The sequence below is a fragment of the Heterocephalus glaber genome, unplaced genomic scaffold (assembly GCF_053883595.1).
Source record: "Heterocephalus glaber isolate CG9 unplaced genomic scaffold, H.glaber_assembly_v1.0 deba00001610, whole genome shotgun sequence".
NCBI classification, from domain to species: domain Eukaryota; kingdom Metazoa; phylum Chordata; class Mammalia; order Rodentia; family Bathyergidae; genus Heterocephalus; species Heterocephalus glaber.
In genome coordinates this window covers 17979773-17996220 of record NW_028258381.1, presented here as the reverse complement: position 1 = coordinate 17996220, position 16448 = coordinate 17979773, and the positions used below count along the sequence as shown (strand labels likewise).

The window sequence follows — 16448 nt, the reverse complement described above, 5'->3', positions numbered from 1 at the left end:
ATGTCTGGGTTTTGTAAGACAGGTTAGCATTGAATATCGTGCCTGACCCAACAAGTTCAAATCCCACACCTGGGCATATGCTAGCTTTAGAAATCTTCTGTGTTAGTGACAGCATGAAATTGAAGTGAGGTGCGGATATGTGCTCTGTCATGTTGAATAGCATAGCAGTGACTGGAAAGATGTCACTGGTGTGCACAATTTAAACAGAGTAAGATGAGTCTGTCATTTCATGATCTGTAACTCGAGAAAGGCGACTTCTAAAAGCAGTCATTAATCCCTTCCAGAGATGGTAGCTAGTCATTTAAAATAAAGCAAAACAACAATTTCAGGCAAATGCAATTATCAAGACTGTATACTGGAACTAGCAAAGGAAAATGTGAGTAGTTTTGTTTGCTTGCTTCCTTTCAGATGGGAAGCTTGCTCCTTAAACCAGAGTAAGGTTCCCTGAAGACAATTTAGTAGAGCCAAGAAGGAATCTGACCAGGATGGAAGAATACTGCAACCTATTCCATGCTGTTTTGATTTAATATGTTAGGCTAGATCATCTCAGAAGTGAGGTTAGCTGGTATAGTAGTTTATAACTGTGCATTTTCATGATTCCCTTCTTAAACAAATTCAGAAGTAGAAGACTAAAACTTCACACGTTTATTTTCAAGCACAATAAAAAGAGATTTTAGTCCATTAGAGTATGGTTTGTAAGAAAATTAAAACAAAATATATTGAGTATTTAAATACTTTCTCAGCAGAACATGGTGGTATACCCCTGTAAGCCCAGCTACTGGAAAGCCTGAGGCAGGAGGATTGCAAGTTCAAGTCTAGCCTGGGCAACTTAGCATGACTGTCTCAAAATAAAATTTTTTAAAAATGAGGTGGGAATGTACTCCATTGGTAGTTAGCTCACCCAGCATATACAGAGCCTCAGGTTCAATCCCCAGTACTAGGGGGAAAATAAGTAAATAATTTCGCTTCATATTTTAAAGATATCCTATAAACATTGGAAAATGACACATGTAATTTGAGGAGGGAGTTTATATAGGGGAGGAAAAACATTTTTTCCTCATCCATTCTGGTTTCATGGCTTGAGGCTCATGTAACAAAAGATAAATTAATAAGAGAAAAGATTGCAAATGTTTAATGTAAGTTTTGTGTGCCATGGGAGACTTTGTAAAGAAATGAAGACCCAAAGAAATGGCTAGATTCGTGTGTCTTTATGCTAGATTTGATGAAGAATGGGCAGTTATGGAGAAATATGGCTCTGCAGTGGGTCTGATCTGAGGTAATCAACTGGAGGACATAGCGGGGCCTGTTTGCTTAGTTCTTATGTATTCCTTTCCTGGGTGCGGGAAGCATGCCTCTCACATGAGGATCTTACGACCTGCTGCAGAGGAAGGTCGGAGAGTCCCTCTAGGTTTTATGGCCTGCTTCAGGAGAGAAGGGGGACAAGGGAGTGACCTTCCTGCTTCTGCTGCTTTCTCAAATACCAACATGCCATATTTTAGGGTACCATGTCCTGAACCCCATCATTTACATGTAGAAGCCTATAAAAAAAGTGTGTTTGCTTTGCAGTGCTATACTGATGGTGCATCTAGCTGCAGATTCTGAGATTTCAGAACGCACATAGTTTGTTTAAATGCTTCATGGCAGCCCAAGTTAGATTGCCTTCTTACTTGACAGTGCAGGGCTACTGTGATTTTTGTACTGCACTATCATCTGGTTGGAAAACGACCAGCAAGACCCTTATGAGCTGTCAGCTGGCTGAGCCGGTCCACGCAATTCAAGGCCCATCTGGAAGTTGTGCCTTTGCCCGATTCCCATTTGGTAATTTTACCAGAGAGAAAAATTCACATTTTCTATGTTTTTGTGTGTGGCCCAAATAGGGAGTGCCTAGGCCTTCTGCATCCTTCACTGGGCCATTAACTCCTCCCCCCTCCCCAGATTGTCTCCTCAACAGTGCTCCCTGATTTAAAGAAATCTCTGTTCTCCTCTCAGTTGTCCCTGCACTTCTCTTTCCCAAGGGGATGCCATAAAAGGGAAACCCAGGCACAACCTCAGGCAGGATCAGCAGCCTAGAGGAACGACTTTCTTTTCTATGAAAGCAGAGTCCTGCTCTGCACTTGAGAACAGGAACGCACAAAGTGGGGTGGACACAATGGCCACACTTTGCAGCTCCTTCTCTTCCTGAGGTGGGCCTGGAACTCCTGTCACTGTCATTGCTGTCCTCCTCCTCCTCCTCCCCTGCTCCTGCGCAGGATCCTTGCCCATATCAGCCTCCCATTGCCCCCACCTCTTCCTTTCTGTACTTAATGATGCCCACTCCTTTTCACCTTCCGGGAAATTTTCCATGCCTTGAATTGAGCGGGAAGGAAGGATTTTTGCATTGTTGGAGAATTTAGCATTAAGCTACTGTGTAATGTTTTGTTTTAACCAATCTTCCCAGTGAGCTGTGAGGTCCGTCAGCCAGGCCCGAGGTCTCACTCGAGTGAATCCCTCGTTTCCAGTCTGGACACTTAGCAGTCAGTCAGTCAGCAGTTGTGAACTGTCCAGTTGTGATTTCTGTCCTGTGGCGATGAAGCTGGGGAGAAGATTCTGTTCTTAGGACTCGGAAAGCTGAAGAAATGGTTAGAAGCCAGGGCCCAAGTGCCCTCCCCTTTCACAGGTTAGGATAAGAAGTGAAACAGTTGTTGTCACTGGATGAACTGCAGACCACAGAGCAGTTAAACCTTCCCTGTCACTGAAGATCACGTGACTGTATTTACCCATTATTAAGCTGTAACAGAGCAACTGACTTTTTTAATTCGGGTGAAATTTACAGACCATAAAATTCTCTTTTAAGATATACAGTTCCTGGGTTTTAGTACATTCCCAGAATTATGCAGCTCCAAGAGAAACTGCACTCCTTAGCCATGACTCCTCATCCTGACAACCCCCTCAAGCCCCAGGCAACAGTGAATCTACTTTTTGTCTCCGGATTTGCCTATTTGCCTTTCATGTAAATGGTATCATACATGTGTGGATCTTTGTCCCTGGCTTCTTTCACTTACCCTGCTGTCAAGGTTTAGCCATGTTGTAGCATGTGTTGGTATTTTCATTTTTAATTGCCAGGTAGTTTTCCATGTATGGATATGCTACATGTATGGATATGCTACATTCTGTTTATCCATTCATGAATTGATGGACAAGTGGGTTGTTTCTGTTTTTTGGCTGTTATGAATAAGGCTACAGCAAATCTTTGCATGTGGATGTAGGTTTTGTACGAGTGGAATTCTTATGTTGAGCTTTTTGAGCAACTGCCAGACTTCCAAAATGACTTCACCATTTTTCATGCCTGCCAGCACACGTAAGGGTTCCAATTTCTCCATGTTGGCCCATACTTGTTATTGTCTTTCTCACTACAATGGGTGTGTTTTCTCATGGTGGTTTTGATTTGCATTTCCCCAAAGACTTAGGATGTTAACATTTCATTTGGTTATTGCAAGTTTGTATGTCATCGTTGGAGAAATGTCTATTCAAATCATTTGCTCCGTTTTAATTGGGATATGTCTATCATTGTGTCTGAATAGTTCTTTATATATTCAGTACCCCTAGACCCTTTTTAAAGATATGATTTGCAAATATTTTCTCCCATTCTATGGGAATTCTCCCAATCCCATTTTCTTGCTAGTATCTTTTGAAGAACTTCATAAAACGACTCACTAAAGACTCATCACTTGTTTTATCCTACCTTTTAGTGATACTCGTTCCGAATAGCTGCTGGTTTTGATGGAAACATTGGTGTGTGGCAAAGGGGAGTCAGCATAAATGCTCTTTATCCAGTGACCTTTCTTCGGACTTTCTGTTCCTCCTGGTCCTCATTGAATCCATGGTGGGTTTCCTGATGAGGAGGCCCAGACAGGCCCTGCCTTCTGTTTGGCTCCTCCCTGTCGTGTTGTACACCACCAGATTCCACCCTCTCACTTCTAGCAATTCTGTTTTACTATCCAGAGGAAGCGTGTGCTATTTTTGAAAACAGGTGCAAAAATTACTCACAGTAAATTAGTAATGATACTGAAGCATAATGTGCATTGGTTTTCGGAGCATTTGATTCTTTACTACTAAGGGTATTTATAGTTACCTATCCACACACCCAATCTCCATCTTGTCGGTGAGGAGCTGTGGTGTAGGCAGGAGGCCGCTGCTCCAAACCTCCCACCCAGCTTCTCCAGTTTCCCATCTTAGGCTGTTTCCACTGGGCTGTGCATTCTAATCAGTTTGTTAATTAGAACTCGAATTTGCCGATTTGGTAGGGATTGGTTTCTGCACCATTCAAGAATAATAAACATTTACACCCTAGCTTTTAATGACCTGAGACCGCAGAGGAGTATATAAAAAGGTTAGCCTCCTGAGCTTCTAATTCTGCAAGGGAGGGTCAGGGAAATCTCTGTCTTCGGAGCTTATAGCAGCTTAAAGATGTCTAATCTTAGAAGCTGCGTCCCGAGACTCCGGGAGACTTGCAGCGAGCAGTGTTTGAGGATCGCGGTTTACACCCTTCCATACTGTGGCATGTTTCTGTTGTGTAAGCAGAATGTTTTACAGAACACTAGGAACCCCGAGGGTTGTAGAACACGTGTACAATATTGAAGGTGCCAGTTGTCTGTTTCCGCAACAATTTCGCAGGAACAATTGCAAACACAGAGACGTTGAGAGCGTCGGCTACGCACACCCGGCCGCTTATTGCTCCCGCTCGCAGCCTGCGTTCTACAGTTGGGAATATTTGCCCGTGCGGCTTTGATCACATACACCTGGCTGCTTGCGAACCCCGGTTGATAGAGTCATTAAGCATCTTTTGTGTTGTGGATGGGAGGACCCCACAGTCTTTCCCTGGCGAGGTCTCCTTTTATTCCTCGGAGTCCTTCTGAACCTCGGAACGTTAGGCAGAGCTGACCCGGCCTCGCTCCTGCTTGCGTCCCCTGAAAGCCCGCAGCGTGCGCCAGCCTCGGGCACGGTGCCGTTCCCTCAGATCTCGTGACAACCCTGGCAAATGTCAGGGTGGAGAAAAAGAAGTGGTCCCCACCCCGTTTTCTTTAACAGATTAAAAAAAAAAAAGGGTCCCAGGGCCAGCGATGTCACTTACTGGTGGAGAAGCTGCTTAGCATGCGCAAGGCCCTGGAATCACGCTCAGCACCGCCAAAAAAGAAAAACATCCTGTTCCAGAATGAGGTTCTGTGTAATTTGGCCTGTTTGTGGGGATTTGGGCATGAGCTTGGCAGAGTTCGATATGGTGGTAAATGTGGTATGATCAAAAGACACGGTAAACGTTTAGATTTTTAAAATCCATTACAATAAAAGACTTAATGCCCTGAGTTGCTCCCAAAATACTCCCCATTGCTTTAAACACATTTATCCCATCATTCTTGTCAAAGTATCTTTTGCGGTAATAAGTTTTTCGTTTTTTGTTTTTTTTTAACAAACATTCACTGTAATTTTTGGTCACCTTTTGTAGTTGTCTGGCATTTTTCTGCTCAATGAAAATAGCACTGCCCTCCCAGCTCGTCCACAGGGGATCTGTTCCATGACTCCCAGTGGCTGCCTGAGCCCACAGATGCTATCAGATCTGTGTGTGTGTGTGTGTGTGTGTGTGTGTGTAATGTTTTTCCTACAGTAAAATCTAATTTGTAAATTAGGCACAGTAGAGATTAGCAATGAGATTAAACACCTATAGCGATATATGGTAATGCAATTTTTGTGAACGCAGGCTGTCCCCACCCCTCGGTATCTGACCGCACCCTAGGTACCAGCTTTGGTTGACCATAGGTCACTGAGGCCACAGAAAGTCAAATGTCAGATGAGAGGGGACTGTATGTCCATGCGGGACCCTCAGTGCATTAGTCAGGGTTTGTAGGAATAGAAGATAAAGCCATGTGATAACAATGAAAATCTCCATGTTAATTTTTGAGCTATTGTACAGTATCTACCCTGTCATTTTATTGCCTCTTTAGAATTCTTAAACTGTTTATCATTCTCTCTGCCTCTTTTTTAAATGGAGGCAATGACTTATTAAAGAGATTGTTAGGAGACAAAAGAGCTTTAATGCTTAATAATTAAATTCATGGTGGCACTGTTGAAGGTTAAGGAAGAAGTTTTGGGTACTCTTATGTAGTAAGGGAGATAATTACAAGCATTCAACCCAAGGTCAAGATAAATATGAATCTGGAGGAGGAACAGAAGCCTGGCTTCTTAGTTGGACAGCAACCTCATTTTAGAAAACCTTAATACTTGATGTAGAATGGACGTCAGTTCTGTCAGTTTGATGTTCTTACAGCCTGTCTCTTGGGCAGAGCTCAGCTAATTCTTAGGGCAGCTGGCCCCAATCTAAGAATAAAGCCTGGCCTAAGGAGAACTGAAATGGATACCCCCAAAATGACAAGGCTGGGGACACATTTGGCTCTTTTCGTTCTCTGTCTCATTTGGTTTTTTCTAAAATCAAGGAAGAAACAAAAAGAAACTAACATGGAAAGGGTGTCAGAAGGTCGTGGCAGTCCAGTAGATTCTCAGTCAGAGCTTCTCGCCCATGCTCCATTTTGGGACGGACGGCAGGGTAGTCACCTCGGAGGGTGTCCCCAGGAAAGAGCTGGGGTGGCCACGTTTGGGGTCCTGTGACCCAGACTGCCTGGGAGGTGGCCCTGCTGGTTTTGAAGAGATGTTCTGAAGAAAGCTTTAGCTTTGGACTTTAGAGCTCAAGCAGTTCAATTCTCCAAAACCAAGTCCTATATTAACATACAAATTTAATAGATAATAAGGGAGCCTCTATAAATCAAAGACATGAAAGATCTCAGAATAAATTGAAATGAACTAAATAGTTATCATAAAAGCTAGCAATAAAAAATCTGTAGATCATATAAATATATGAATCCTTCCTTTGAGAATGGTCGCTATGAGGAATATATGTCAGTATGAAAAAATACTCATGAAACCAAATGATACCTACAAACTGAAGGCAAAATCATTGTTCTGCTTTATTATTGATTGTTTTAGGAGATGAGAAAAAGATATTTTTGTGTTTAGTTTTCCAAGGTTTGAAATGTGGTTGGTTTATCTATTTAAAGGAAAAATATATAGATAATACATAGGGGTTTTTTCTCACTAAGTCAATAAATTGCCCCAGCCAGGCTGGAGCCTGCAATTCTCCTGCCTCAGTCTCCCAGAGTTCTGAGATTATAGGCATGCACTTAAACACTGGGTGAATATACAGGGTTTAAATTACATTCATCCCTATTTTTTAAAATGTCAGGTCAGTGCTTTTTATGTATAAATTTGTCCAGTGTTAATCCATCCAAACAGGAATGCTTTCAAGAGGGATTTATCCTGATTGATGGGGTCATTAGTCGAAAGACTGTCTTCATGGTGCAGAGAACACCAGGTGGGAAAACGCTGAGCTATAGTGGTAACGAGAACTATCAGTGCTGCTCATTGCCTTCCTAATGCCAGCTGATCAGAATTGTATTTTCTATTTCATATCCTTCGGAGGAGGATGTTTCCACCGAGTGCATCTCTGACTGTTAGAAAGATCCAGACGTAACCTAGATTGATCATCCAATAGAGTCATAAATCCGCTCTCCATTCCCCAGCGACTGACCTGCTTACCCCCCTGCCTCCCTGTAAATCACGGTGTTCATGAGCCCTCTCCGATTCCGGCTGGAGTAACACGGAGGAGAGGGTTCCTGCCATTCTCTGCAGTCTCCCCATCTGTCAAAAGTTTTACTCTCAAAACATTAACCATGCCGGCTCAGAGGGGGAAGAAATCATTTTTCTTTTCCTTCTTTGATACATATCTAGCAGTAGAAAAAGTGAAGATGGGCGGGCCTGGGTGTACGCGCAGGCTGATGACCGGGTGCTTGGCCTTGGAGCTGGGAGCTTCGCAGGCGCCAGCCTCCCCTTTGCTGTTCTCTGCCTTAAGCACTGGGTGCACCAGAGCCTAGAACATGAGATTTCTCCAGTACTGCATCTGATGCTAAGTATATAGAATAAATTCTGCATAGTCCACAGAATCAAAACAGAGTCAGAACTTCATGTTTCTGATTTCCACTCAGAAGGAATTTAATTTTGAAGCCCAGTCTGGTCTGTTATTTCTTTTTTTCCCCCCAGTACCAGAGATCGAACTCAGGACCTTGTGCTTTCCGGGCAGGCACAGCGTCACTAAGTTAAATCCCTGGCCCATGGTCTATTATTTCTAGTGTAGGGTAGAAATATCTCAGCTTACTGTATCTAGTTCACTTGTATGTGATTTTTGGTAGGAAAGAAACTTTCATGTCATAGAGAGTTGTAATTCACAGCCCGCTCAACCTAATTCTTTCTTTCTTTCTTTTTTTATTAATTATATTGGTACATTTAAGGTATACAATATAATGACATTCATCATTGGAAATTTGCACCTTTGCATAATTTTCTTTCTATCTTTCTTTCTTTGCGTGGTGGTATTGGGGATTGAACCCAAGGCCTTCTCACTGAGCTACATCCCAGCCCTTCTTCCCTCCATCCTTCTCTCCCTTCATTTATTTTATTTTGAGACAGGGTCTTGCTAAGTTGACCAGGCTAGGCTCAAACCTTGTGGTCCTTCTGCCTCAGCCTCCCAGAGTGCTGGAATTACAGGGATACACCACCACATCCAGCTCCCCTCAACCTAATTCTACCCAAATAGGTTTATTGCCTGTTTCCCTATACTTCTTCCTGTCCCAGAGTTACTAGCTGCCACGTGAGCCTGGCATGCATCTTTCTTTACTGCCCTGCCAAATGCCTTTTTATCAAGAAGAGCACAGGATATTGAAATGACCTAAAATCCAGTGGGTTGGGAAGCCAGGAGGGGTGAAGAGAAGCCCTAATCTGTTTCAGAGCCCTGCAGCTTCATAGGTAACCTTGAAGATGGAGAAGTGTCATTGCCCATTTATTTAGGTTGTGAATAGCAGTAAAATATTATGTGTGGATTATTATGTTCAGCCAATTATCACTAAGGAGAAACATTTTAATATACAAATTAATTAGATTTAAATTTTTTGGCACCAGGAATTCACAAGCCCTCTCCTGAAGTTTCCTGTTGAAGACATTCTTAAATGCATTCTTGGCTAGATGAGGTCCATAAAACTGGAAACTGAGGTTAAGAGTTCTGTCTGAGCTACCCTTCCTCCCCGAGGGTGGCTGCAAGGTTGCGGGCCTCTCTGCAAACCTTCCTGAGGATTAGGAGATGAAGTCTTCAAGTAGGTGTGTCCTCAGGGACAGTTGCAGGCTGTGACCTGCAAACATGCTGGCATGGGGTGGTCTCCAGACTCATACCCTCCCTGTCTGCCATTGCTCCCAGGCCAGGTTTCTCTGAGTAGCAAGAGAAACCAGTGCTGCCGCCTGAGCAGATGAAAAGGCAAACCCGCAGATAAACCCGCGCTTTTATTTTCCCTCTTGAAGCAAGATTTTGTTGTTGCTGTTGTTTTTCTTTAACGTTTTGGACATAGAATATATACACAGTGTTATTGAAATAATACAGTGACTATTAAATTTTTTTTTAAATTTATAATAAAAGACACATTGCTATGAATCAGCTTCAGAAGATTCCCTCTCTGTCTCAACACATTTTTCCCATTGTTCTTGCCACTTTCCAAAGCAGCTCTGGAAGTCCTCTTTCATGAGTGTAGAAGTCAGTCTGTGCCAGATCCCATGAATAAGGTGGATGAGGACACAATGTCATGTTTTTACGAGGCTGTCTTTCGACTTAATGCCACTCGGCAGCAGCATTCACTATATTTTTAATCATACCTCCGAAAGACCCTCACGAAAGAAGACTTGCAAGAACAATGGGGTAAATGTATTTGAAGTGAGATGGAGTATTTTGGTGAATGGCAATGTGTCTTTACCGCAGTAAGTTATTTCAGTGTGAACATTCACGGAATGTTTTAATCACCCTTGTATATGTCTGTAAAGTTGTGTGTTGGGCCTAAAGAGCTGATGGATTGAAAGTTGCTTTCAGACACTTCCTGGCCTTGAAGTATGCAGCGGTAGGAGAGACCTAGTACTGCCGGTGTGGGTCACCCGTGCACGGCCAGGGTTCCAGTGCCAATGTTATAGGGAAGTTGACAGTCCTGGGAGGGCATGTGTCTGCTTCTGCTTTACAGAGTATTTGATTACACATCCTGCTATTGGAAAGGAGGATGTTGTAGTTTGATCGTCACTTAACTGAACAAACTGGATATACTTGGTTCAAGTGAAAGGAAATTAATCTGGTTTAAAATGTCTTTTTCACTTTTTTTCCCCACTACTGAGAAGACTGTACCTAGGGCCTTCATACTGAGCTGTATCCATAGCCCTTTTTAGTTTTTATTTTGAGACAGAGTCTCTAAATTGCCAGGTTGCCCAGGCTGGGCTCGAACTTGTGATCCTCTTGACTCAGCCTCTCAGGCCGCCGGAATTACAGTTATGTGCACCACCACAACCAGGCCCCACATTTTAGGGCATGTGGAATCTGCAACATATTCACCTCCCGCCACACCTCCCCACCCCCACTTTATGGAGGTCACATTTACGGACAGGTTTTAATTACTGCTATGTTGGGTATTAGGCTCTAGAGAAACTCACAGCAATAATGATAGCTTTCTATTCCTGTAACAAAATACCTGAGATAATCAATTTAAAAAGAGGAAAGACTTATTTTGGCGCATGGTTTTGGAGAGTTAGAGTCCATGGTCAGTTGGCTCCCATGGTTTTGGGCCTGTAGCGGGGCAGCACATCATGGAGGGGAAAGAGTGTGTGGAAGAGTTGCTGCTCACCTGGCGGCTGAGAAGCAGAGAGAGGAAGAGACAGGGGCTCCCGTGGACCCCATCAAGAGCCTGCCCAGTATGACCTCAAACCTCCCACCAGCCAACTCTGCGTCTTAAAGTTTCCACCTCCTCCCTCAGCACCAAGCTGAGCCCACGCCTTTCCCACACGGGCCTCTCCAGGACTCTCATCCAAACCATAGCAAACACTGGTGCTGCTGGAACAAGGGCCACTTGCTGTTTTCCCCCATGCCAGCCAAGGAAACACCCAACAGAAGGAAGAGGTCTTCTTCACAGACCAGAAATCTCAATCCAGAAACAAATCCAGATCTGCTCTTACCAGCTGTTTACTCTGAATTAAGATAAATTTTCCCTTCCGCTTGGCTTCAGTTTTTAAAGGAGAGACTGCCTGCCTTTCCAGAGCAGCAGCTTGAATGTCGAGACATGAAAAGGCCCGGCACTGCCTCTCTTATGCTTCATGTTTTTCCTGAATCATAGATTCTTTGTCTCAAAAAGGGATTTGTTAGCACATATAGCATGAGTTCAATAATGTGTCTGGCTCCACGGTCACAAAATTGTTTTTTTTTGTTTCAGTACTGGGGAGCAAACCCAGGGCCTTATGCATGCCAGCCAAGTGCCCTACCTCTGACCTACACGCTCAGCCCACAGACCTAATCTTAATAATTACAGATGTAGAACCCTTTAGTTAGAGGATGATCTTAAAGATGATCCTTGCTCAGCCATTTGTGAGATGTGTAAATCTTCTGTCTGCAGCTGCCCTGCCAAACCCTTTGCTTGAGCACCCGAGTTCACCTTTCAGGGAACTCTCTTCTATCTTCAGGCAGCTGAATTGTTTGAAAAATCTTCTTTTTTTTTTATTTTTGCACTTTATTAAATTCTTTTACTGGTACATTGTACGTATACAACACAATTACATTTCTCATTGGGAACTTGTACCTTTACATAATGCATCTTGGTTCTTATTTTTTCCCCACTCCTAGCCCTCCCTTCACCCCCTCCATTGAAAAATCTTCTTTATGTTGGGCTGACTCTGTTTCCTGTGTCACTGATCCCCCTGGGGCCATGCAATACAAGTCCCCTCTCTGTTGTGAGAGATGGCCTCCAGTTTTAGGTGACAGCAGGTTCTTTCCCCTCACCTTCCTTCAGCCACTGCCAAGGAAATGTGGCTTTGAGTTGCCCATTGTCCTTTGTGTTTGCTGCAGCTTTCGTCTAGCCGCTGTAACAGGAGCTTCGCCAAACCTGACAGTCCCAGTGGAGTGAACTTGGGACCCATCATCCCCACTCTGTCAGTCACATTTTTATGAAGGCAACCAAAACTTACATTAATATAGCTTTTGACTGACAGGAACTTACTGCAAAGGGAATCCAAATAGAAAGGAGAGGCCAGGCTTAGTACCAGCAAATTTTTAAAAGTTCCTAACGTAAGTGTGGGGCCTTACATTCAGTGCTACTGTAATTCCAAAGTTGTTTTTCTTTGCCTTTTAACCCATCAATTTCAGCTTGGTAAGCTCTGAGGATTCATATCTGTCATCGAGATTTAGTCCTCCTTTCCTTTGAGATTTCAGAGGACTTTGCAATACCCTTATTCAAGCTTTTACTACATTGCGTTATAGCTATTTATGTCTTCCCTCCGAGTTATAAGTTCCACTAAAATACTAATCATGTCTCATCATGCTGCCTTTCTCTTCCGAACACTTAGCTTTTAAGTGCTTAATACATTTTTAAATGAATAAGTCAAAAATACTTGACCTCTCATCTACATATTAATAAATAAGTTAATCAGTAAGTAAATTAAAGAGGGCAGTGCCTGGATGCCTTTTGCAGCTCACTAGGAGCATTCCCCAGTGCTGCAGGTCCATCTTTGACAATTGTTATAAGATGAGGTTCATTCCATCATAAGTTCACTCAATTTTATAGCCAATTTTGATTCAGCATGTTCTTAAAAATCACCGTGCTATTTGTAAAAGCACAGTGAGAACCATAGGGCTTATGAGGAACTTACTGTTAGGGACTTAAAAATTTCATCACTGACAGGTTGCACCCCCCCCAAAGTTTGGAACTCAATAAGAACAATAGTTTAGTTTTATGCATGTTAAGTGGTTAAGAAATATGTGAATACTATAATTAATCTACAATACTTAACCTTTGCAAAAGTCTAAAGTTGACTTGCAAAAGTGTTGGAAGGATTGCAGCCTGTGAGCTGCTCAGAAATAGGAGGGAAGTTGTGTCTAGAGGAGACTCCAGGCACATAGCAAGCTGAGGGCACTGGCAACGTGGGAGCCGTGTCCATTTGGCGTGTCCGTGTGGGCTCCATCAGTTTTCTATTCACATTTCAAACCATGGGTCGCAGCAGCCCGTTTCTTCGTTCTGTTCTAAATTTGGTCAGTAGTACTAGACATATAAGTATACATGAACTATACTATCCACTCACTCTCAAGAAACTCAGTCTTTGAGACTATTTTTACTAGGAGGAAGAAAATAAATGTTAAAGCAACAGACTTGGCTGATCTAGTTATTTTTCAGGAACCCCCACCCCCACCCCCACCTCAAGCCAGGAGACTATTTCGTAAGTCAGGTCCTTTGTTAACATTTAGCAGAGCTCTCAAAAATCTGAAAACTAGAGTTTGAACAGCTCTTACTTTTCAGCTAGTATCTAGAGAGATGGTTCATTGAAGAACAGCTTAGAAGTGAGATTTGTATTTATCAGGTTTAAAAATGAAACTTGACCTCGTTGTTTACATGAGTGTGATTTGATGGTGGCCTTAATAGAAAGTGGACGAATGTGCCAATAGAATCACAGACTCTTGGAACCAGGAGGCCCAACCTTCTTTCTGCTTCAGATGAAGAAACCAAGGCATTTGACATGTAGCAAAGCCCAGAGCTTGAACCTCAGCTAATTTAACATTTATCATATGCTGCTTCTCAAAGCTTTGTCTAAAGAGGATGTATACAAGGTCTCCTCATTCAGGGAGAAATTTAAACTGAACTCATTTTAGCTTCTTAATCCATTTATTGAATTTCACTAATCCAGTTACTATGCATATAGGCTTTTCAATATTTAATGTTTTGTTTCTTTAATATAGCTGGTCATACTCAGACTCACCAAAGTTGCTCTTCCTTAGACCATGTGATCCCTACAATTACACATCTTTGTTAGGGTGGTCACAGAATTGTGTGTCTTTGTACCCAAAAAGGTTTAAACGTTTGCCCTGATTTCTTCTGAGGATTGAAGGGGAAAACATTCCTGGCTATATTTGTGGGATTTGTGGGGCATTCCAGAGAAAGCAGATTTTACTGCCTCTGTACAGCTCATGATTTCTTTTCCAGTTGGTGAGTTTAATTTTGTTTCCATCTGTTTCCCTGCTCCCAACACCGACTTATGTGAAGATGTGTACCTCAAGTACACCTTTAGTGGTTTGGACTGGGGCCTTCATGACCCACTGACCTTAGCCACTTTACCTGGGAATAGTAGTTGTTTCTGGGTACAAGAATTTGAAGCAGAGAATTTGGATGCCTCTCCAGAAAGCAGGAGCAATGGTTAAATTTTGGGTCAGTAGGGCCAGGGATTTAGCTCAGTGGTTTTGCCACCTGCTGCCCAAGTGCAAGGACCCAAATTCGATCCCCATTACTAAAAAAAAAAACAAAACAGTTTTGGTCAGTGGTAGCCACCCCCCCCCACTACCTTTTTTGCTTAAAGAACTTAATGTATTTTGAATGCCTGGTATTTGCAGAACTTTTTCTTTCTTTCGTTCATTCTTTTAATTGGCAGGTAAAATTTTATGTATTTATCAAGTGCATGATGTTTTGAACTATATATACACAGTGGAATGGCTATGTCTAGCTTATTAACATATGTATGATGTTATGACTTCATATAATCATCATGTTTGTGGTGAGCACACTTCACATTTACTCTCAGCATTTTTCAGGAATATATTATTATTAACTAATTATAGTTGCCGTGTTGTGCAGTAGCTGCCTGTAACTTGCTCCTAACTGTGATTGTATAGCCTTTGATCAGCATGACACCCCCCCCCCTCAAAAAAAAGGATTTTCAAATTGGCCCCAAGTCCCTGAGAGATGGGTCCTATTCTTCCTCAGGGGATATTTGAAAACACTAAATCAACTGGAATCATTTGTCCAAGTATGGTTGCCGAGAGAAGGTATTTTATAGGTCTGAATGAAGGAGGATCTAAAGAAGTGTCACCATTGTTACTGACTGCAGATAGATCTTTTAAGCATGAGACAGCTCAGGCCATGTGTCTGGTAAGGCAGGTGTTCTCTCCTAGTTGACCTCTGGAGCCACCAAGGCGTGTTGGGCACTTCCCCGGGTTGGGGACATTAGCTTTGTGCCCTGTTTTGCCCTTCCTCTTCTGAACTATTTCTTCCTGTCTTGGCTGTTTTGAGAGTCCGGGCTCAAACCTGGGGCTCAGGAATGCCAGGCAAGTGCTCTTCCCAGTCATTTCCCCATCACTCCTCCTGTCTTTAAGATCAGACTTTCAGAATGCCCTTCCTTCTGCCTTTCGAGTAAGTGCCTCGTTTGGTGCCTTGACAATGAGGAAGTTTAAGGAACAGACATGTGTCAAGTCTTAGCCAATATGGCGTTGATGAGCCTGTGAGTAGCAAGCGGACTGCTGAGCCCCTCATGGCTGTGAGATGCCTGCTGATGCTGGGGCGAGTGTTGGGTAGAACAGTGGAGGAGCAGGAAGAAGATGACATGTATGAGGTAGAAAGCAACAGCCCTGTTCCGAGCTGTCACTCAGCCTCTGAGAGAGGCTCTTTCTCAGTGCCCGGCTGGCATGTGGGACCCTTGGACAGTGTTGCCCACTTCACAGTGGCTCTCTTTTCGCAAAGGAGGAGCTTTTCACCTCTGACAGAATCAAGTTCTCCTCCTTACACCATGCTTATGTGCTTATGGCCTGGTGAAAGAGCCGAGAACAAAGGAGTCTGCCAGGATTACCCTTCCAAGGGTTCTCCAGCCAATGTGGAGGATCCTCTCCTGCTAGCTTTTAATCGTCCTTCAAGTTCCAGCGCAGTGATGCATTTCAGGGTCTCCTCAGGCAAATTATGATTTGAGTATTAAATATCTAGTTAGTGTTTGTAACCACTTTAAAAAATGGACTCCTATCCCTTGCATCTTAGAGAAGTCCTTATTTATGAATCTGTGTTCTACTCATACAGTTTGCTTTGTGTTGTGTGTGTGTGTGTATGTGTGAGTGTGTATGAATTGTGTTTTGCAGTCACAAATTTTTATTATGTAGGGACAAAACCCTGTTTCTCTCCCCTCAACCCCATGTGGTTTGGTTTCTGTCATTATTAAGGCATTCCTTCTAGAATTCACTGCTCCTTGGTGTTCCATTGCTATTTAATTTTCCACTTAGTTTTTAGCAGTTCTCTTTGGCTAAATTTAAAAACATTTTTACTGTAGTTTACTTTTAATGAGGGTACTAAGTTACCTGCTGCTTGTAGAGTTGACTTGGCATCACATTTCTGGATTTCAACCCAGAGTTCTATTGGAAACTTAAATACTATAGAAGATTAAAAATAAAAATCCTCTGACAACTTCCTGTAACTGTTTCCCCTGTGTAACAACTGTTTATGTTTCCTTGTTTATTCTTTCTATCCATAATACAAATGTGTTTATACTTTTAAGGT

General features: G+C 42.8%; 1 protein-coding gene across 7 annotated transcripts in view; it reads left to right on the top strand.

The window, feature by feature from the left end:
• Nucleotides 1-16448, top strand: part of Auts2 (activator of transcription and developmental regulator AUTS2) — a 1122451-nt gene that overhangs the window by 1065029 nt on the left and 40974 nt on the right. The window lies entirely within an intron of this gene.